The following is a 22,444-nucleotide window of genomic DNA, read 5'->3' on the forward strand; positions in this document are numbered from 1 at the left end:
GGAGCTGTAGATGTTTGTAGTTGCCACCTCAAAGGGAATTGCATCAGTACCGGATTTGTCATGTTTGTACAAATCTAAGCTTATTTACCCATTTCAGTTAGAATCCGAGTCCCCGAACCCCCATTTTCCTTTCACGGGCACAGATAAGTCCTGACCCTTAACCTCAACCTAAGTACGACCAAACCTTAAACATTTAAGTTCACTTTAAAACATGATGAATTATGTTGTGGGGACTTGTTTGTCTCCACAAGGGAGGCGACTTGTGTCCCCTCAACAATACAAGAAGAAACACATAAACGCGCACACGCACGCACACACACACACACACACACACACACACACACACACACACACACAAATTCTGAACCATGCCCCATCTCAGGTGACCTTCTCCCTCATGATCCTCACATTCCCTTTTAGAATTTTCAGCTCTTTGAAGTCTCCAACTTCCCAGGGGAGATTTTCATCTCGGCTACGCGGGATATATATTGTTGACGTTTCCCCACCATATCTTCAAAGCTCTTTCTTTATTTCTGGGACATTTGTATCCTTTTCTGCTACATGACGGAGCATCTTTACCCCCTGCTGTGCAGCTTTTGGATCCCTCTCGGACCCCAGCAATGATGTTCTGTCCCGTTTTGTTCTGTCTCCTGTACCTTTGGTCATAATCCTAATCTGCACAATCACCTGCCACGTATTAGAGCCCAGTGGCTTTCCGGCTTTATGTCTTGTGTTTATGCTGTGGTGCAATGATTTCCTCAGTCTTTTAAAAAAACAAGTCAGCACTTAAATCAGTGCTAGTCTCCTGTGCTCACCATCTCTACAGAATCACACCCTGCAGTACAGCGTCTGCTCTGAGGAACGTCCATGAAACAGAAATTTAAGTAGGTCTTGTTGCTCCTGCTTGTTTTTTACGCTCTCGAGCAAAGCTCAGTGGAATCAAAATTCACGCCGTTTTGAAATTAGGAGGCATATCCCTGTTGCAGTTGATGATTTAATCACATTAGTTCAAGAAACTCCAGTGAACATGCTTCTTGCTGTTTGGTATCATATTCCCATCTTGTTAAAGGAAGAATCGACTCTGAAATGCGGCTTGTGCAGAAAGGCAAGATTTGATTTGGTGGTATGTTAAAATGAATCACAGTTACTGATCAAATGTTGAAACAGAATATTAATCAACAAAGATAAACATTAGAGTTTGCCTCAGATCAAACATTTCACTGGTTTCAAATTGTCGAATATGAGGATTTACTGTTTTTCTTCATTTCCTATCCCTGTAAATTTAATATCTTTGTGTTTTGAATTGTTTCTTAGATGACAAAAGGCAATCAGTTTTATCAGTAATAAACAATACTCATCCATTGCTCTTCTAGAAGACAGTTTGACATCCCATCCAGATACTTCCACTGCATCTACAATGCAGTTTGAGAGCAGAAAAATGTCCAGTCATCTAAAGCATCAAAAGTAAATGTTAACTTTTGGAAACAAAACAAAGAGTGCTCAGAATCACAGAAGGAATTTCTGTAACTTTGCACCTCGACTCAAAAATCATTCAGGCAGAAATCTATCACAGAAGATGCATTAGTCTCTCTTCTGGCAGCAGACTCTGTGGACCAGAATGCAATGCAGCAACAATACATGTTACATTATCAAAAAGCCCTCTGCTCCTTAATGATGCATACTATAGTTATACTATCAAAACAATGGCTCATTTTCAGAATTGCTGTTGTATCTGTCAGATTTGCTTCCTGAGGGAAACAAATGGTCAGTGGACTGCTGGCTACCCCACTGTACAATTGTCCTTGCGTGAGAGCTGGCATGACCATAGTGTATGCCGGAGGAGAGACTCTAGTGGCCGCACTCCAAGGAACTGTTCTTTCACAGTCCACTGCCCAGATGGCCAGCAATTATTATTACAATCCATCTTCCAGCAGAGGGTCAGAGGGACCAGAGAAAGAGTCGACCGAGCAGATTCTTTTTCCAATGCTCTTTTGTTCACTGTGAGGGGTTGCCAGTGAACAAATGTTTGACTTGAGCAGTGAGGCTGTTTAGCTTTGTCCTCAGCTGTGCTTCCATAACAAAAGCTTAGAGTAAAAAAAAAAACTATTGCTGCAGCTGACCCGGAAGTAAAAAAAACATGAATAAATGGAGGTCGGAGTCCTCTTGTATGGCACTTAAAGTGTCTATAAAAATGAAATAACCCCAGTGATTCGACCCTGCTATTATTTCATAATTTTAACCAAGGAGCGATTTCTCTTTGGTTACGCAGTAGATTTGAATCGCCATAGCTTGCAGCTTTTGCCAGTGACAATGACGATAGGCTTTATTGGAAATGAGGCTGAGATGAAAGTGCTTAATTACTTCCATTCAAATAGCTCAGCGGCCTTTGATGAAGAGAAATGACTGCTTTTGGGAGCAGGATATTGCTTTTGAAAATCCATAGGGTGCATGAGATCTAATATTGACTGCAGGGTGCAAGGTAGCTCTGTTTTAGTAATAGCCCTATCAGACTATGGTCCCCTGCCTAACATATTGGTTCCTTTATTATTCCTGGTGTCATATTTGGGCTTAGTGAAGAATAACTAAAATCCCTTCTCTCCATAATGCTAAGGCAAAGTAACCTATTATGATTTTTATGCACCAAAATTCAAAGAGGCGATGTAAAAACAACAACAACAACAACAAAAAAACAAGAAGTTTATTTTACAGACTGGTCTTCTCAGTTTACTCTTGACTTGTGTGCCTCTAACAAGATCTACCAGAGGATCTCCAGCTCCGTTGAGGTTCATATGATTTAGGAAGTTATATGAGGTGACAGTAACGTCTTCCAAAAGTATGACAAAAGATGTTAAGTGTATCCCGGATGATAGCTATGTGTCTGATAATTGTACAGATATCCTCACCCAAACTGCTGCCCGGGACACTTGGCATTCAGTCCCATCGTATGCGAGACATCAAAGTGAGTGTGGAGGGCAGAGACAGCTGGCAAAGCCTGATTGGCTTCTTGCCTCGGCATGGTGCCACACTGCTGTGTTTGCATTCTAAACAGGAAATATTCAGAGATTTTTGCATTTTATTTTTTTATGTGTGAGCACGTCCATATTTGCAAAATATACGTTGATATTCATGGGTGTAATTCTAAAGCCTGACTTCAGAAAGAATTTATACTTTTAGATTTGTTTTGGTGTTTTGTCCAATCTGTTTGCAAAGAATTATGCTGCATAAAGTCACCAATGGAGATTCATCAATAGTTTAATTTCACCTTAGCCAATATAGCTTGCTTCTTATTTAGACCAAAAAAATATACGCAACCATAACTGTATAAGTAACTGGTGCATTTCTGGTGCAACTGGACCTCTAGTGTTTCAGCGTTTCTAGTAAAATATAACATTTGCATGGCTTTTATGACAGAAAAAACCCCCACTAATTTCCATAAAAACACAGACTCAATGAATACACTTCAATGTGTGAGTGTGTCTCAGTTGTAAGTGTTCTCCTTAATCTACATTCGATACACACAGCTCTCTTCATTTCAAGAGCATGCAACATCCACCCTTTGTCCTTTCTGTTAAACCTGAGCCAGACAAACAAGAAACCTCAAGCCTTTCTAGCACTTCATGATGTTCGCAGGTGCTGCTTTCTGGAAGCTCCTAATACCTATTAACATTTTTTTTAATTTTTTATTGTGATTAATTTTCATTTCTGCCTGGCTACATCTCTGGCTGCTACAGTGATGAATGTTAGACTGGTGGTGTTATTGCTGCAAGAGACTCGCAAAATGAAAACTTTTACCCTGATTTATCCTATGAAGGCTCTAATTATTCCATTTCCTTCACTTGCCTGCGGCTAATGGCATGAGTGAAGATGCTGAGAGAGTTGGTCCCTTGTGGCACCAGTGTGAGCCAGTGTGTGTGCATAAAGTCAGTTAGGCAGACATAAAGACTGGCATCTACCTCGGACTTCATAATAAGTCACTACCCTTGTTCCAGAAGAAATGTTTTACATTAATCGATATTGTCAGAATCTCAGATTTCTTGTCATTCACTCTCAGCTTCTTCTATTTTTGTTGCTTGTATTTTGGGAGGTAAAGTAAATAAAGCGTCGTCTCGCTTTAGCCGAGACTCGTGGTTGACACCCGGGATGGTTTGATGATGCAGGAGAAAGGAGCGTTTGATGTGAAGTGATGTGGGGTAGTGCCGCAGCATCATGTTTCTCTGCTTGCCTGACCCACTTTACCTCTTACGTAAGAAGGTTTATTTGTAAAAAAAAAAAAAAAAAAAAGCCTTTGTCTTGCTATTTTTCAAAACACTCCCACCACCGCCTCCCCCATCTGTTTCCCGTGGCGGTAAAGGATCGGCTCTGGGAATTGTTTTGGCTTCAAGCATTATGTCACAGCAATCCGGACATTTGTTGTGGGGCTACAATATTGTCAATGGTGGTGATAGTCGGGGTGTAATCTGTTACCCGCGGACACTTTTATTATTAACTGCGCTGCTTTCTTGCGCCTTTCACATGATGTGTTGCTAGTTTGATGGATGGCCTTAATCCAACTGTTTGCTCTGAAAAGTCTCTTTTTTTTTTACCCTCAGGTTTGAGGCTTTAGCTTTTAGCCCAGCTGTCAACAGAAGCAAGTCGCAGCACCCTCACCACCGCTCTGCTGCTGGCCGGCTTCACCACCCGGGTGCTGGGTACGGCTGCTCATCCCATGCTGGACATCTGGTGAGCGCTAACACCTTGCCGAGTGACACAGCCAATGCGATGCAAGTCAAACGCTCAGTCTCTCCCACTGTATTCACCATTAGCAGTCATTACTCGTGCTCAGTAAGAGAGACGCATTTTAATTAGACTCTCACATGTAGTCAGCTCTCTCAGTATGCAGCAGCTCTTCCTACATGTTTTCTCAGCGTGTTTGAATTCTCCCTCTTCTGAAGCCTCTCTCTCTCTCACTCTGTGTGTGTGTGTGTGTGTGTGTGTGTGTGTGTGTGTGTGTGTGTGTGTGTGTGTGCGTGTGTGTGCACACGCGTGTGCTCCAGATCTGCCCTCCATTAGTGACTTGCACAGCTGGTGAACAGGGCAAGTCTGCAGGTCCCGGGAAACATGTCACAGAGGCCATAACATTAAAATGCAGCTTGTCATGCTGTACAGATAAATGCTTGTATACGAAGAAAACAAAATATAATAATTTGTAGCTATATAATGAGAACACACAGTGACTGCTGATTTTTCCTTTAAAGTCTGTGCGCTATCTGTGATTCAAGGCCAGTGGGTGATAATGATTAAGGAGAGCAGAAAAGGCGTGAAGGATGCAAAGCAGTAATTAGATACTTATATTATTAAAGTGTAATCTGTGCCCTAGATCACTGTGGTATAATTGACTCCCACAGTCTTTGGAAGCAGTGTGTGTGGCGTAAATGTCTGTCAGTGAAGTCGAATGTAACTGCAGGAAAAATGTCTTAACAGTCTCGAAATCAGCTGAAAGAGAATGTGTCCCATTCTGAATATTTGTAGAGGAAGTAAACATTAACTCTAGTGAGAGAAAAAGAGATGAGTTTTAGAAAACTAATTTAATAAAAATTATATAAACAAGAAAATGATGGCTATAACAAATGGTATAAAAGCAAAATTGAGAGCAGAATTTTTGTTTTGTTTCAAATAATAAATAAAAATGCAAAATAAAAATGACAACAATTGAAAATGAAATTCACATTAAAATGTTAAGATATCAATTGGAAACTGTAAAATGTATTGTAAACCAAAGAAAATCAGCTTTACAAAGTTTTTAAGAAGTCATTTAAAAGATGTTACTGTCCAAGTCTCAAATCGTCACGCATGGAGCACCTTTAGTCTTGAGCTGGGGGCTTAAGAAGAGCCACAAGACTCCTGCCTGAGGATCAGCGGCTACACGCTGATTTGTAGGGGCTGTAACAATTCAGATATATATCCAAAAGTGCCAACATTGTAACAGTGGAACATTGAAACACCCTTTCCCAGAACGACAAAACATAGACAATGAAGCAATTTGTGAGGTGAAGCAAGGCCTAGAGCTGCCCCGATGTTAATGAATTGCAGATTGGTTTTGGTAATTCAATCTGCCACGTCGTTCATTTGAGCTTTTACAGCCAAACAAGCTTCATCGCATTGTAATGCAAACGTTTATGAAGCAGACAAAGAACCAGTATCTGTGTGAAATCCCCTCTGGGGGCTTCATTTCTGTCCACAAACTCTGGTCTCTTGTTCAGTGTCCGTTGAGCAGCTTAAGCTTTTTTTCTTTCTTTTTTTTTTTTTTGCTTTGTTGTTTTTAGACCTTATCTTATCCTTATCTTCACCGGGATGGAACTGTTTAAGAATTAAGGCTCTGAGATTACTCGCAGCTACTTCCAAATTCGGGTGTAGTCTGTTTTATAGCGATAAATCTCAAACGGTGCAACACTATTAGTGAAACAGTCAAATATAGATTCTCTTTAACGTTGCAATCCGTGTGGCTTCTGAGCTCTCAGGGCCACATGATGGCTTCATGATCCTTTGTTTCCTGTCCTTAAAAAACTTGGTTTCAAATCTTCAAATATTTCTACTAATTTCGAACCCTTTCTATATTGTATTTAACCAACATGAAATATTAATTTGAAAGTCACAGATCCCCTCCAAGATTTAAAAAGATACTGTGCTTGGAATAATAATTGTTTTTCAGTGTTCACTTTGAAATGAATGGGAGACTTTCAAGTTAGTTTGTCAAGTTTAACAATCAATTAATCATCTTCATGGCTTGTTCAGTTTGCTGAGATTAAATTGACAGAGGTGTTCTCCTTGCAGCAGAAGCAGACAGTGTTATTTAGAATGTTAAATATTGATCGCTGGAAATTTGTGACATCAGCTTTTTCGATTTTAAACCAATACTAAAAGCACAAACAAAACACTAATGCAGGGATTTTTCAAGTGAAATAGCCATTTCCAATTCTACCATTAGCAGATAAAATAATGTGTTCATGTTGGAACTCATTACTTCTAGTAATAGCTGATTGCAAAAACTCGTTTCCCAGGCCTTTAATTTAGCACATATTGCCAGATTGTGCAGCCAAAATAAAAGTTTCAATGCACAACTTGACAGCTATTTTATGAAAATATATGTATTTCTTTAATAGAATTGCCGTACAATTCCTGCGTTATATTACTGCTACACCTCCCAGCAAATTTCGCTTGCTTCTCCGTCTGTGTACACACATGTGTACTGGTAGATACGTGTCCTGAATAATGCACCTTCCTTCTTCTATCCCCATGACGCCGCTGTCTTTGCGAGTAGTCATTCCACCTCACCGCAGCGCAGTGCGCCAAGCCTTCTGGGCTGTCATGTTTCAGGGAATAGCTCTGTTTTCCTCACTACCTGTCTCAAACTCCCACCTCTAACACCCCCCCACGTCTCCCTTCACTCATCCAATTGTAAGAAGTAAAGGGACATGTAGCGGTTTTGAAAGACTTCATTTTGTTGAATAATACATTAGATATCTTCACCTGGAGCAAATTTAACTTCCATTCCATCTTTGAAATGGGAAATGGTTTTGTGGAGGAGTCTTTGAAAGTAGTACTAGGTGTGAAATTACCCCTGCATATACAGTCAGCTTCAAAAGCCTGAGACCACAGTGAAAACACTTCTGGAAATAACCAGAACGTTTGCAGGTATAGAGACTTTCAAAAAAGACAAGAAGAAATATGTAGAATTGTGTTCTTTTTGTTGTCTGCAATCAAATTTAAACAAATTTGCAGCACTGAACATGTGAACCGATTTCCATAGCAGATGCTGAAGAGGGATGTTGTTGTCACTGTTCATCAGATGAATGCAAATTTCATGGGATGAGGGCTCATCATGCCCTGCAGACAGACAGAGAAACAGCTGAACTGACAATTAAATTCCATCTTTTATCATGAGCTGCTTTTGTCGCCGCCTGTGTAACCTAATTATCTAGAGCAGTTCATGAAAGAGTAAAGTGTCTAATCATAAAGAGGATAGCAGAAATCGAGGAGAGAAAACTAAGCTTTTATAACTAAGGCTCATAGGAAAAATTTCCAGGTAATATGTTAATGGTTGCATTGTTTGTTCCTCTGTCGTGCCACTGTAAAACTGTCACAGTCACACACATACGCACAAACTAATTTATACAAATACACACTCGGAAATGCTCCCTACGCGGTGGTCAATCGTCTGCCAGGCTGCAATAGGAAATTCATGTGCTGCATAAGATAGTTTCAAGCTAAAAAATAAATAAATAAATAAACAGTAAGGGAAAAAAACAAAAACAACCTCAGTATTCAGACATCAGACTTCTCTGGACTAAATGTGCTTTGAAAGCCTCTGCTGCCTGCTTCTCCTCTCCCTCTCTGCGGTTCCTCTCGCCATTTCAGTCTCAATTTCAAGGTACGTTATTGGCCACACTTGAGAGTTTCATCATGCTGCCACAAAATGAAGTGATTATTTACACTTTCCTGCATAAAGTAATGAAAATGCCATTTTCCTGTATTGTACAATCAGCAGTAATTATTGATGCATTGGAACACAACTCACCATGAAACTGTATAATGGTTATCATTTTTTCTGCATGTCCCTTTCTCCTCTGCATTAAGGCGCTTATTTCCTAAGACCAAGCCCAACCTCAAGAGACGTCTCCTTCCCAAAACCCGCCTACTTGTCAGTTCTTTTTTTTTTTTTTTTTTTTTATCTGCAGAAGGAGAAAACAAACTTCGGTATGAATTACACCCAGCCCCCCCCCCCCCTCAAAAACAACAACAACAACAACAACAACAGCTTAACATGACATGAGATACAAATATTAAGGGTTCATTTTTCAGTGAAATAAAAGTGCAGGTTCAATCAACCGATATGCTGTAGTCCAAAGATGAAAGCTCAACGTTGGTGCTGTGCAGCAAAGTCTGGAAGCAGATTGAACTATATATTAATGCAGGACGGATATTCTATCGAAAGGGCAGGTTTTGATTGGACTGCAGTGATAGACAATCAGTTTTATATGCAGCCTTTCAAACTACATATATGTTGAAGTTAATATGCACTGACGTGTTGGGAAAAATTATGGATTGTGTGATGCTCGACTGAGCTAGATGCATAATCACGCCAACTTTGACAATACGATTAGGTTACCTGTAACCACCAAAGCAATTCTCATCCATAATGACGTTAGAGAACAGATAAACAGAATCAGTGATGGATTGAAGATTAGTGGACGTTTATCCACAATAATCTTAAGATTTAAGAGGAACTGTTAAAGAGTCGTTTTGCAGATAAATCGTCAAAGTCGTTTGCGGGGAGTTGTTGCTGTTCCCTTTTCTCTTTTCAAAAAAAAAAAAAAAAAATTGTTTTCCACACACTCCTGTTCTCGAAAGAAGCCAATTGTTGCACTCGAATGTCAATTTGAAGCAGACTTGGAAAAAGAATCCTCGTTAGGTTCACTGAGGGGAAACTCGATGCACACGAAATCTGAACAGGTCTGCAATATGTGTTTGCACCTCACCACCTCACGCACAGATGGCCTGTGTTTATTGCTGAGGTGTAACACACACCCGGCTTCACGACCTCACCTGCCAACATTATGTGTCACCATCAGCAACGCGCCATCATGGAAAATAGTCACGTGTTTGTTTCTGACATCAACGCCCTTATTTTGTAATAGTTTGTAATAGCATGCTGATGTGATCTTTCCTAAAGGGCTTTCTGCAATGTCATATTCATTCACAGTGAGTGTCGTATAGACCGCTGGTGTTGTTTTCTGAGCTATTAATCTAGTTTTTGGTGTAACTCTAACAAATATAAGAATCGGTCATTTGCCAAAATTATAGACTTTTTTTTAATACAAATGCCAAGGCCTCACGAATTTGAGACAATAATAAAACTATTCTGATTGTTAAATAACTACAATTGATGTCATGCCATGGTTACAAAAAAAAAATCCATTGTTTGTGTTGTGTTTGTTTCTTTGTTTTTTTCTTTAGTTCGTGTAACTCTAAGCTCAAGATGTATCACAAACACACACGCACACACACACACGCACGAACGCACACACGCAATGTCACACTGCCAGTTCCCAGTCTTGGTCTGACTCTTCGGCTTTGATGAGGGCTGGAGGTGGCAGCGCACCCCTGGGGAGATCTGAGACCCAGTCACAGTGAGCAGTCTGGGGCCCCCAGGCTTTGAACATTGGCCAGTCATGTCCTCTTCAAGCCCTTTCAGTTCAAATATTATTATTTTTCCTCTGCGCAGACTAACAGCTTTATTTTTACTGTTGATATTTATGTTCATCCTTTGTTAGTTGTAGTCGTACAATAACGGCCACCAGGTTAATGGAGTTAGTGCCTCTGATCTGAGTTTATGTCCCTGCTTTCCTGTTCTGCGTAGATTTTTGGTACGACTTTGAGGCAATACCACTTTGGTGGACCCCTTACCTGATCTGGCATCATCAGCAGGTGATCATTTTTGGTTTCGAGTGAAATGTCTTGAAAAGTAACGGATGTACTGCGGTGAAATTGGCTGCAGATATTCAAGGTCCCCAGAGAATACATTCCCATGACTTTTCACAGAAGCCAATCTGATTTGCACAATAATTTGGTTTACAAATTGGTTGTGGGACGTGCCCATCAACCAAAGCTGTACTTTGTGTCTATTCCTAATTATCAAATGGCAGCATGCTAACAAGCTAAACTACGGTGATAAACATGGTAAATATTACCTGCTAAACACCAGTATGTTAGCAATGTCATCGCGAGCTAATCAGCATGCAGCCATTAGCATTTAGTTAAAATCACAGCTGTGCCGAAGCACAGCCTCGCAGAGCCTCTTGTGTGGCTGTAGACTCTAATTAGTGAGTGTTGTAATTTCCAGTGTCCACGGAGTGAGAGCGACTGACAGAGCATATGAGATGAGAAAATAGCTCACACGCACGCCATTTCCCCTTTAAGGCTTTGTGAGATGATGTCATTCCAAAATATTTCACGGTGGTGAGTGAGGGCGAGTAGTGTTGGACAGATAGGGGGCCGTGGTCTCTGCTGTAGTGTGTGTGTGTGTGTGTGTGTGTGCGTGTGCGTGTCACTGCCTGTGTTAGTGTCTGCGTGCACATATAAATGAGCAGCATTCAGAACCTGGAGGCTAAGACGTAACAGCTGGAGCCGGTCTAATGACTGGCCTGTTTATATTGAGTGGACAGATGGGTGAATGGAAAGCATGTCTCTGATGTCACTTACTCCTCTTCATGCCCTGCTGACCTCTTATCTCTCTCTCTCTCTCTCTCTCTCTCTTTCTCACCCACACACACTCAATATCTCCACCTTTTACTTTCATCTGCCTGAAGAGCTTTAATAACATTTTGGATTTGCAATTGTGACGACGCTGCTCATTATTTAAAAAAAAAAAGAAATTAAAAAAAAAAAATGTCATGCCGATCGGATGGAAGATACTTGAAAGAACTCCAAATATAAATGGCTCTTGTGTAGGTTTGCCCCTTCTGATAACGAAAGGAGACAATAAGACGGAAGGAGATAGAGCCCTAGTTCTCCTTCATTGGTATCGGTATATTCTTTAATTCTGTCCGGTCGAACTGATTGCTGCGCAAAAAAGGGAAATGAAAACATTTTCTTTTTTTTTTGCTTTAACATGTTATTCTAGACTTGTAATAAATTATCCATCTTTCCTTGTTTCTTTTCATGGATGAATGGGGTCAGGTGATCATCTTCCTTTGAAGACCAATTTGTCAAACCAAATGCATCTCTCATTTGTGCACTGAACTTTTTATGTTGACAAAACACAGTCATTATTCATATAGTCTGATGATCTGGGGATGAATAGGAGCTATAATGCCGTTCCCGGCACACGTTGTAGCTGTTATTTATCAAAACAACCTGTTGTTCTTTTCTTTCTTTTTTTCTCGCTCTCCTCTTTTCCTCCTCACTTTTATTTCTCCCCCGTTACTCCTTGGATGATTTTTCCCTCCTATGCTGAACTGAAAGTTAAGTTTCATTTCTCATTACATTGAGCTCCAGTTGGCGACAGGGTTTAGATGTGCAGCACTAAGTCACAGTGGCGCCCCAGTGAGTTCAGCCAGCCGCACCAACCATTGATTATTTCTCCTGAGTGTCCAATAACCGAGCTTCAATTTAACATTTCAGTCTGCTCTTTTCTCAGTCAGGGAAAAGGCTCTGCCATCAAAATTCGTCCTGGCCTCGTCCAGCAGGGGCTCTCGTCTCCAAAACAACACAACCCTAGCCGTCGTTTGCCATTTCTGTCTACCCCGGGCAGCGCTGGCCACTCGAGTCCAGCTACTCCTGTTTTGCTAAGGCTGAAGTTGCCTATGTACTTCACCTTCATCCTATATTCATGAAGGGGAAACAAGTCGGGCCAGTCCAACTTGTAAGGTTGTGGTGTGTTGATGAGACTTGACTGATATATTCAGGGTCTGAAAAAAGGCTAGTTTCCGGGCTAAGTCGGACCTCAATTGAAGACGTTGCTTTTGGGACCATAATGAGAGAAATGGAGGCCGGGAGAGGCTAGTGAATTAGGATTCTGATGCTGATCAGACATGAAACATTATCTCTTCACATTAGCCTGCCACTGTTACTCTCTGTGGCATCAGACACAGATAGTCCTCTCTCGGTTTAGCTATCAACACGCTGGGAGTGTTGATAGCCAAGCTGTGTGTGTGTGTGTGTGTGTGTGTGTGTGTGTGTGTGTGTGTGTGTGTGTGTGTGTGTGTGTGTGTGTGTGTGTGTGTGTGTGTGTGTCTGTCTGCACGTGATGCATGCAGACAATAAACAGGTGAGGGCTTGCGAGCTCATGGACGGTGTGTGTGCTAGTGTTCAAACAAGGTACAGTGGGTTCCCCTCTCACTGTGGATTGATGGTGAAGGTGGTGGGAGTAAAGACTGAACAGATTACCGTGGTAACCGCATCTGTCAGATCGGCCAATATGGCAGGTTTATCAGGTGGAGATTGACTCCGGAGAGAAGACTCGCACATTGGAGTCCTGTGCTCCAGCCTCCACTAAAAAGGCCCAGAGGCACGGCCTAATGGATATGACGTCAATATGGAGAGGGAGGAGGAGGCCCATTAAAAAGAGCATCAGGGCAATAAAAGTGGCCACTTTGTGATTGCATCAGGGCGGATAGATGCTTTCAATGCAGAAACGGGGGATTTTGCCCGAAGGATGACACAAATAGGATACACATAGATACAAAGGGGTTTGTTTACAATTATTCTGGAGTCTATTGTTTTAAGTATTGTCAGTTAAGTACCAGAGAGGGAGAGAAAATATACTGAGAACATCAGCCTGTGCTGTGTGCATCTCTGGCAGGTGTCTGTGGGCTGAAAGAGGATCCACACATGAGTATGAATAATAAAACGGACATGGAGTGCCTCTGCTGCACGCTCTCTCACGGATGCACGGATGCAAAATGCACATGCACACATATTTTTCCGCTCGGCGGGTGGATGAACAATGCTTCAAGAATGTGGTCTGCATGGAGCGCTCAGAGGGAAGTGGTAATGAGAGTTGATGGATGGGACTGATGGGGCCAAAATGTGCAACACTGCAGAGAGCTGCAGAGGTAGAGATAGAAAGTGTGTTCCAAACACTCTGGATCCCAATGCTGCATTATTGTGTGTGTGTGTGTGTGTGTGTGTGTGTGTGTGTGCGTGCGTGTGTGTGTGTGTGTGTGTGTGCGTGCGTGCGTGCGTGCGTGTGTGTGTGTGTGTGTGTGTGTGTGCGCGCGTGTGTGCGCGTGTGTGTGTCAGTTGTTTACAAGAAAGCTGCGCAGTTTGCTTGTGTGGGAGAGTTGTGGGGGCTACTCTTTGGAAGCGGAGAGAGCTAATGAATTCAGCTTACCCAGCATCCCCAGCTGCCTAGCGACCTCACCTCTCAATCACTCTCTATGGGCACTTCTTATTTATAGAGCCATTATTTTTAGCGCTCTATAATTTCAGCCGTCTGCCTCTGGACGAATTAGCAGGAAGAACATTTGAAGGGAAGGATGGAGACAGAAAATTGGAAGAGATGAAAATGTAGAAAAATCTATTGACTCGAGTTTATTTTTGTGGTCTTAAAAAGTTTTTTTTTTTTTTTTTTTTTACAACTTTTTTACAGTTTCTGTTTTCATTTTGATCAACGCTTAAAACATGGTACTCTTCATGTTTATGGCTGAGACCACCTAGAATCCAATAGTCTGGGGGGAAGAAAATCTAAACAGTAGACAAGTTGCAGACACTAAATTTAGATGCACTGTTGAAAACACATATTCGGAAGTGAGCTCACCCAAAACATTGGTTATAAAACGTGCATTTACACAGCTGTTGAAAAGTCAAGAGTCTCAGCCATGCAGCTCTGTTAGGCTGTACTTATGCAAAGTGGCGCTTTAAGCTGAATGTGAACATCAGCATACTAACATGCTCACAGTGACAGTGCTAAGATGATAATGTTAAGAAGATAATGTTTGCGATCTTCAGCATGTTAGCTCAGCATGTTAGCACCGTAACATTTGCGGATTAGCACTAGACACGAATCGCAGCTAAAGCAAACGGTAATTGCAATTTGTTTTGCAGCTATTTACCCATAAAGCAAAGCATTTGACAAATACATTTTTTTTTAACATGATAGACACGAGATGAAAAGTTAATAGATCACCGTAGTTAGAACAACCAAAAATGTAAACACAAATTCATCTGTGAAATGTGATTTGCAGATTGGCTATTCATTTCAATGTGTGTCAATGTTTTGGATTCTTGAGAAATAACACCAATTTCTGTGGGGGGAGGGGGGTGCCAGGAGCCTGTGGGTGACATTTGTGTGTGTAGGCACATGCAAGCTGAGATACCTGTCAAAGTAACACTGTCATTTTTTTTTTTTTTTTTTAAACCTTTTTATGATTCCTCTCTGTCTCATGAAAGATGTTACGCTCCGAATGTTAACTTCACCACGAGGCTAAAAACCCGTGCTGAGAAATCCGTCCTCTGTTCGGTCCCTACTGTTTGTTCTTCAGTCAAGAAATCATTGACCAGAGAGAGAACATCAGCGTTGGCCAAACACTGACTCCCAATACACAGATGAGAAAAGAAAGACAAATTGAATGGCTCAGCACAATGGGTATACATAAAGAGATGGCAGATGTGTGCGCGCGCGCAGACTAACCCAACAAGAGACAATCAAGTGAAATGGGAGAGAGTGAGCGCTGGAACATGGTCATTTATTCCGTCTCGAAAGCCTCCAAGCGTTGGCACCGCACAAATCAAGCCCACGCAATCAAATCTTCATTGAAGGCAACTGGGCGAAACCATTATGTAACTGGCACATAACTCAGGGTGAGACTTGTAGGTATAGAAATGTAGGTCTGCGTGCATGCTAGCTCTACATCTGTGTCTACGGCCTCCTCTCTGTTTTTTTTTTTTTTTAACCCTTCTGACTTGGACTGGAGACCCTTGCCCCCTCTCCTTCCCCCCCCACCACCACCACCAGGCACAACCAGAGGAAAAGAAGAATAGACTTGGCAGGCCTTGAGTTGGCCATCTGTTCCTGTGGGTGTAGTCAGTCTGAATTAGACCCATCTGTATGTCTCGCGTGCATAGACACACACGGATAAACAATCTCGTCGTCTTTTCTGCCGGCTTTCTCATGTACTGTAGTTCATAGAGCCTCTTACATGCACAGGCACAGTGCATCTGGCTGTCCAGCCTGCCGGGTCCCGTGGCCAAGTGTCTGGACTTCTGTTCAGAGTGTCTGTGGTTTCAAGGAGGGGAAAAAAAAAAAAAAAAAAAAAAAAAAAAAAAAGGGGGGGGGTGGAGGCTCATATCGATTCATACCCGCTAGCAAAATTCCAAGAAGCTGCTTTCGAAATCCTCCCTCTTAAATAATTCACCACTCACCTTCAAAATTTCATCAGCACCTACATATAGAGAACAATCTTCCCCTCAGCAGCAGCAGCATCATCATCATCGTGAAGAAGGGGATGATGAGGCAACAGATGAGTGAGCAGGTGGACGATAGTCGGTTGATAATGCCCTTGTCAAAACTCCAAATCAATCATCACAGGCCACTTAATGCAGCTTCGACGCATGCATCTGTGCATCTCCAGACATGACAGTATACCAGCTCCGAGGCTTGAGTGGGGGTGAGACACTCCATCTGACATTTGATTTGTCAGGGACATTTGACTAATGGTCGGACCAGCTGGCTGCTGTGGCAGCAGACACATATAAATATCTGCTGTCTTACCTGTCAGATCTCCTGAGTAGAGTGAAGAATGTCATTATGGTCACCTTGTGCTCTTTCAAGACCACTTCAAGGTGAAGTACTGAAACAGAAAAGCGGCCCATTGTTTTCCATTCCTACATACATCTCTGCAGCAGGGAGCAATAAGCAAAAATCCCAGTGACACATATAACATAGGCTGCTGTTATTGGAACTGTTTTGTCACATTAGCCCATGTACCATGCAACTTCTTCCTCCAGAGATTCTCCTGATATATTTAGCTGGTGCCAACAGACATCGCTCTTCATCCTCGACAATAAAGCCATGACAGCGTCCAAATGTGACAACCAAACAAGCATCAAGACGTCCCTCAGAGGCAGCCAGGAAAGAGTTTCACTGTCAAAAAGGGCCTTTTGATCTCTTATCCTTGAGGCGGTTTTGGCAAGAGTGAGATAAAGGAAGAGGGAAAGAAGGAGAAATAAAGTCATGCTAAAGGACTCGCTCTGGCCCATAATTATGAATGATCTGTGGCTAAACTGGACTCGCAGAAAAACATAATTAGACTTGTCCACTTAATGAGAGATCAACAATTTTGTGTTGGAAATTGGTTGCTTTTCAGTGACCGCAACCCTTAATTAGGATTTCCCAGTCTGCTGTGCACATTCACAGACACCAGTGAGCAGTGATGCAAATGGAAATCGTTGTGCTTTCTGTCAAACAGTTTTTAAGCAATTAACAATCATTTAACAGGTTGAGGTTTTAGAGCAATTCAGCGAGGACCTGACTGGGTCTGCCAGAGACTTTGGCACGCCAGTCCATATTTATGCACAGCTTACACTTTATTAATAGTTCTTGCTGATGGCAAAGTCTGGCCATCTGAGGAGGTAAATACAGGAGGATTATTCAAGCATAAGGGGTAAATACTCCTGCTTGAATGTCCCTATTATAAATCTTTTAGCTTGACTGCCCAATTATAATGCATGTAGGAACAATTTGAATAGCTATTATATATCTGCACTGAATGGCCTTAGTTTCATGCTTAGTTTTTTTTTTTTGTGTGTATATAGTCTCTGTGTGTGTATTTATTGTGAAATAATAATTTTTTATTTGTCTAATTTCTTATATCTTATACGTATTTGTGTAATTTTTTTCATATTGTGTGCACTTTTTGTTTTTTTTCTTGCTGCTGTGACGACCGAATTTCCCCACTGTGGGATTAATAAAGTCAATCTTGATCTTAATCTTAGTGAATGTTTAATTTGGCCCAAGATTGAGAACTAATCTTACATCTGTGATATAACTAATATCTAAGTAGTTGTTTAAACTGTCCTGTACCACCAAAGCTGATGATGACTTTTTCTGACTGATTCACCTCCCGTTCCTGTGACTAATATGGAAAACAAACTAACACTGATGTCTATTATGGAAAATTGACAAATACTATGGGTGATAATAACACAGGCTTCTTTTTTTTCTCCTCACTAACAACACTTTTTTTTTTTTTTTTTTTTACTGGAACACGAAAATAATGTGTGTTAAAGAAAATCGAATACTCATTTTATGTGTTATCTGGATGTTATATTTTATCCTCTTGGCTACTGATTGCTATCCAGCCAGTTCTTGTCATGCTCCATATCTTGCATCCCGCTAACTCAATTGCACAAAATTTAGGCAGCTTGCCCGTGTCATGCTGAGACATCCAGGTGAACAGTGAGAAGGGAACTGAATTCTCTGTGATAATAAATATCTGTGGCTGCCACAGCTTCCTCTGGTCCCAAATGTCCTTGGCTATCCACAGTAATTCAGTGGGCTGAAATACAAAAAACATCAACTCTCTAAAGTGACACTGTTTAAGACTGTGATGGCTGTCAGCTTCTGTGATGCAGGGATGGTTTTATATTCAGCAGTTGATACAGTGAGAAAATATAGGAGAGTGATAAACTAAGACAGGGATGCAGTATTGTTTATTCTTGTTGTTTTTCACCTTAAATCCTTTTAATATTTGTACTACAGAAGGATTTGGATATAATATTGACATGAGACAGTGGCTAAATAATCTATACATTACTAAACCTGCTCAAGAGGAGCAGAACCTGAAATTGGAAAAGCTTCTCTTGTGTCAACATAAACAACCGCAAACTCCAACGGGTTCAGACAAGCTTGTTATCCCCAAGCATATAGTGGAAAGCACAAAAGAGCAGAGCTACAGCAAGGATCCCGAGCATGTTCCCTCTGATAGCCACTGGGCGAGCTTGTACGTAATACTCTTGCGATGATTAAGAAGTGCCCGTGTCATGTGACCCGCAGCAGCAGGACCAGCTCACCTTTACTTTCGAGCTGCAGTGGAACTCGTCTTGTGCTCCCCCATATCTGACGATGACCCGTCATGAACGACCGTGACATTTTGCCTGCAGATGTTTTGCTAACACGGGCCACCTTAAAGAAGCCAGGTTTACTCATGACGCCAGGGTTAAAACTACCCAGTCATCCCATACACGTGACGTGAGTGCTGGACATAAATGGGCCATTAATGCGTTATCTGAATTCAGGTTAAGGAGAGTGTAAGTAGGGCTTCATAGATGCTTTTACCATGAATCACAACAACTGACATAATCGATGTGACATCCAGCAGTGAGTAGATTCTGCCCTCTTGACTCTGTGTGTGTGTGTGTGTGTGTGTGTGTGTGTGTGTGTGTGTGTGTGTGTGTGTGTGTGTGTGTGTGTGTGTGTAGTGTGTGTAGGTTAAATGCCACATCATACCTGGTTAAAAAAGTGAACAATCAGCACTGTGTACATGTAGACTTACTTACTTCTAGTAGTCATATATGTTGTGTTGATAATAACAATGTGAACAGGCTTTGGTCGTAGTTTGTTTATCTATGTTGAAAATTGAAACTCTGTGCTGTCATATGATATAGCTACTACTAAACTACATCAGGGAAAATAATCCTGTCTTAAAAATATAATACTTAGTTAAAGTGCTATACGGTATGTAAAGCAGCTAGATCAGAAACCACCTTGATCAACCAACAATAAAGGAATAGTTGCGCATTTATTTGTATCCTTGAAGAAAGTTTGAAGCCTTTTTCACTCTCATGCAGTATTTCTCTATTAAATATGAAGCTACAGCCAGCAGCCAACTGGATTATCTTTTCACAAAGACCAGTAACAGAGGAACACATCTGCCCTAGCTCGTTCTTACACTTTGATTTTTGTACAGGCTGAATGAATAAGATATAACATGTTGACTTATGAGCTTAAGAGGTGCTGGAAAATGGATTTTTTTTTTTTTTTTTTTTTTTTTTTTACCTTCAGATAGAATGGTGCCAAATGCTTGCCCCTTCATCCTTTTATACAAAGACCGGCTGGCTGCTGACTGTGACTTTATAATATTTAGTGTACAAACATTAGAGCGATATCGATCTTTTCATGTTATCTCTACATTTCCACACTATACAACTGGTCCTTTATGTTGTGGTGCACATATTAGGATTATGATTGGACTGGTAATGAAAATATATACCTTTCTAAGCTCACTGTGGTTTATTTACAGCGTTTCTGTCAGGCAAATCGGTCGACGAACTAAACACTGACCGTAACTTTTTCAGGTTAAATTTTGAATCTTTTATCCAACTAAATAAACTGAATACATTTTAATTATAATAAAAGTTAAAATGATCACACAAGTGCATTTCTAGAAAAGTAAAAAGGCCAGTGCGATGACTACACTGAATCTGTGAGTAGTTTCTTTCAAAGTCATGACAAGCTGCAACATCCAAGTTGGTATTACATATAGTGTGCAGAGTTATTCCTGGCCATCATTATCCAACAGCACAGTTCAAACAACAGAAATGCTAACATAATATTTGGACATCTGTTGAGTGGGTGATCGCTCATCAGGGTGCAATATGGCAGAAACTTTCAAAAGTTTGGTTCGACGAGATTGCTGCCAAAGGACAATCTCTTATCAAAATGAAGCATGCTCTTATAAACATGCTTTACACAGCCTGCCATAACACATACGGATGAATGCACACACACACAAACACTGCCCTGCCAATTTAATTTTTACACCAGCTGTAGTGATGTAAAATGTAGGTTAAAGCTGCAGAGACAGAGGGATCCTCTCTCCAGGTTTTTGTAGATCGACTTAAATATTGCCGGGAGACTTGGTCACGTATGAATTGTCGTCGTGTAATACTGCAGTAATAGAAATGCAGGCTTATCTCGTGTTCTTCCTTGTTTTGTGTCCTCATCCACTGCGGAGTCATAACAAAGAGAGATGTCGGGCTCAGCACACCTCATGCGTGGACACCTCATATGCAGTCATGGCTCCTGTAAAGTGCAGCACTATGAAAGGAATACATAACGCATGGTGTAACTTTCCGTTGAGACAATGGAATTCAAATGACGTTGCACAGCTGACATCGTGAGAGTGTTTGGGATTGTGAAAGCTCTTTGCCCCTCTTTCTCACGACATCTGCAGTGCAACGTTGAGACTTTGTTTTGCCGGAAGTGTTTTTGGTTTGCTACCGCGTCCCACAGCTTCACTGTTCACTTTGGACTGAAGCCTGCAGTGACAACTTTGATTGACAGCTCTTCATCATTCATAGACAAACACCATGTAACGGGTAGAAATGTGTAATCTGTAATACTTGTAAACGAAGCAGCAAAGCAGGCTTATGATTTCAGTTATAATCAAACAAATAAACAAAATACTTTTTTTTTCATCATGCAGTCAAACCGTTCAAATATATTCAAAAGTGAAATAGTGATCTTTTAAAGTATTCAACAGCTTGGATGGGCGCCATATTTTTCCTTTAATGCACAGTTCTGTTTTTTGTAAAAAAAAAATATATATATATTTTACTGCTGTTTTTGTCTCATCGCTGCAATCTTTCATTCAGTACACTGAGATCTGACAGTCAGTGTCTGAGTCACTGCAGGTATTGATGTCTGCATTGGTTTTTATTTTTTTTATTTTTACACCTCTAGCAGAGCTACTTGTGCCAGAGCTGAAGTACATTCTGTGGTGTTCTTCTTTCTGAGATAATTACAGAGCATAGCCTGCAGATAAATGTACCTGTACAGATATATGACTTTAAAAAAAAAAAAACATTTACAAAGTGCCCTCAGTTAAAATATTTTTTTTTTATCATTTGTTCTTTAGTGCTGTAGCTTCTTCGTTAATGCAAATATACAGTTGGTTAACGTGTATAGCTGCCGTGAAGACTGCAATACATTTTGCGCTATAGGAAACTGCTGTAGCAAAATTCATATCATGGCATCTTGTCAACCTATTGGGACATTTATACTGGTTACACCACTATATTTTTGGCTGAGCTGCAACTATGGGGCCAGCTCTATAAACACAAATATCCGTCATTTCATGACTGAGTGATCCAGGTTACACCATTGGCCTTCCAAATGACGCAATGCCTGTATCTGTGTCAAGTGTAAATCTCATCTTCTTCACTGCTTTGTCCAATTAGGGTCAATAGGGAAAGCAGAGAAGCCCAGACGTCCCCGTTTCCCGTAACTTCCTCCCCCTCTTCCCGGATGGCTGAACTCCACACGCCGTCATGGAGAGTGAGGCCTGCCACCCTACGAAGAAAACTCATTTCAACTGCTTGTATCCATGGTGTCATTCTGTCGGTCATTACCCTAAGTTCATGACCGGTAAAGAGAGAGCTTTTCCTTGCGGCTCAGCTCCCTCCTCACAACTTTAGTCTGGTACAACAACCGCATTATTGTCGCTACTACTGCCACTAGTCTCGGCCTAGTAAAATTAAAAGCCCTCCAACATTTCATACATGTTCCAGCCATGTCCTAGGTTTTGATCTATATACATTTAGTACTGTCCAAATGAGACATAATAGCTGTACTGTCCTGTAAGGATGCCAAAACTTGCGCACAGCACTATATATACATTGTGTATGGTGTCAATGCCGGTTTCAGTCTCTGCTACAAAGAATGTGGTATCCATGTGTCCCCGGTGAGATGCGGGAACAGGAAACTTGGAAGGATGACTTACAGCTTTCCTCTTGTCCAAACTCGCTGTGTAGAGCAAACACAGTCCCTGTGAGACTCTAACTCTCTTTGTCTTTGTCTCTCCCTGCCCTCCTTCATTTCGATTTCTCTCTCATCCTCTTTCTCTCTCTGTCAGAGCAGCAAAAAGAGGAAATAACACGTAGTGAGCTCAGCACAGGGAAGGAGTGC

General features: G+C 41.2%; 1 protein-coding gene across 1 annotated transcript in view; it reads left to right on the plus strand.

Annotated features, from left to right (window-relative positions):
• The window catches only part of trpc1 (transient receptor potential cation channel, subfamily C, member 1), a 64,273-nt gene that overhangs the window by 4,839 nt on the left and 36,990 nt on the right, over nucleotides 1-22,444 (plus strand). Inside the window, exon 2 of the mRNA XM_069159468.1 lies at nucleotides 4,590-4,719. The gene's annotated coding sequence lies outside the window, so the exon portion shown is untranslated. The remainder of the gene's footprint in view (nucleotides 1-4,589; nucleotides 4,720-22,444) is intronic.

This window comes from Embiotoca jacksoni, unplaced genomic scaffold (genome assembly GCF_022577435.1).
Source record: "Embiotoca jacksoni isolate LCO1_2020_lvr unplaced genomic scaffold, fEmbJac1.0.p SCAF_25, whole genome shotgun sequence".
In the NCBI taxonomy this organism is placed as follows: domain Eukaryota; kingdom Metazoa; phylum Chordata; class Actinopteri; family Embiotocidae; genus Embiotoca; species Embiotoca jacksoni.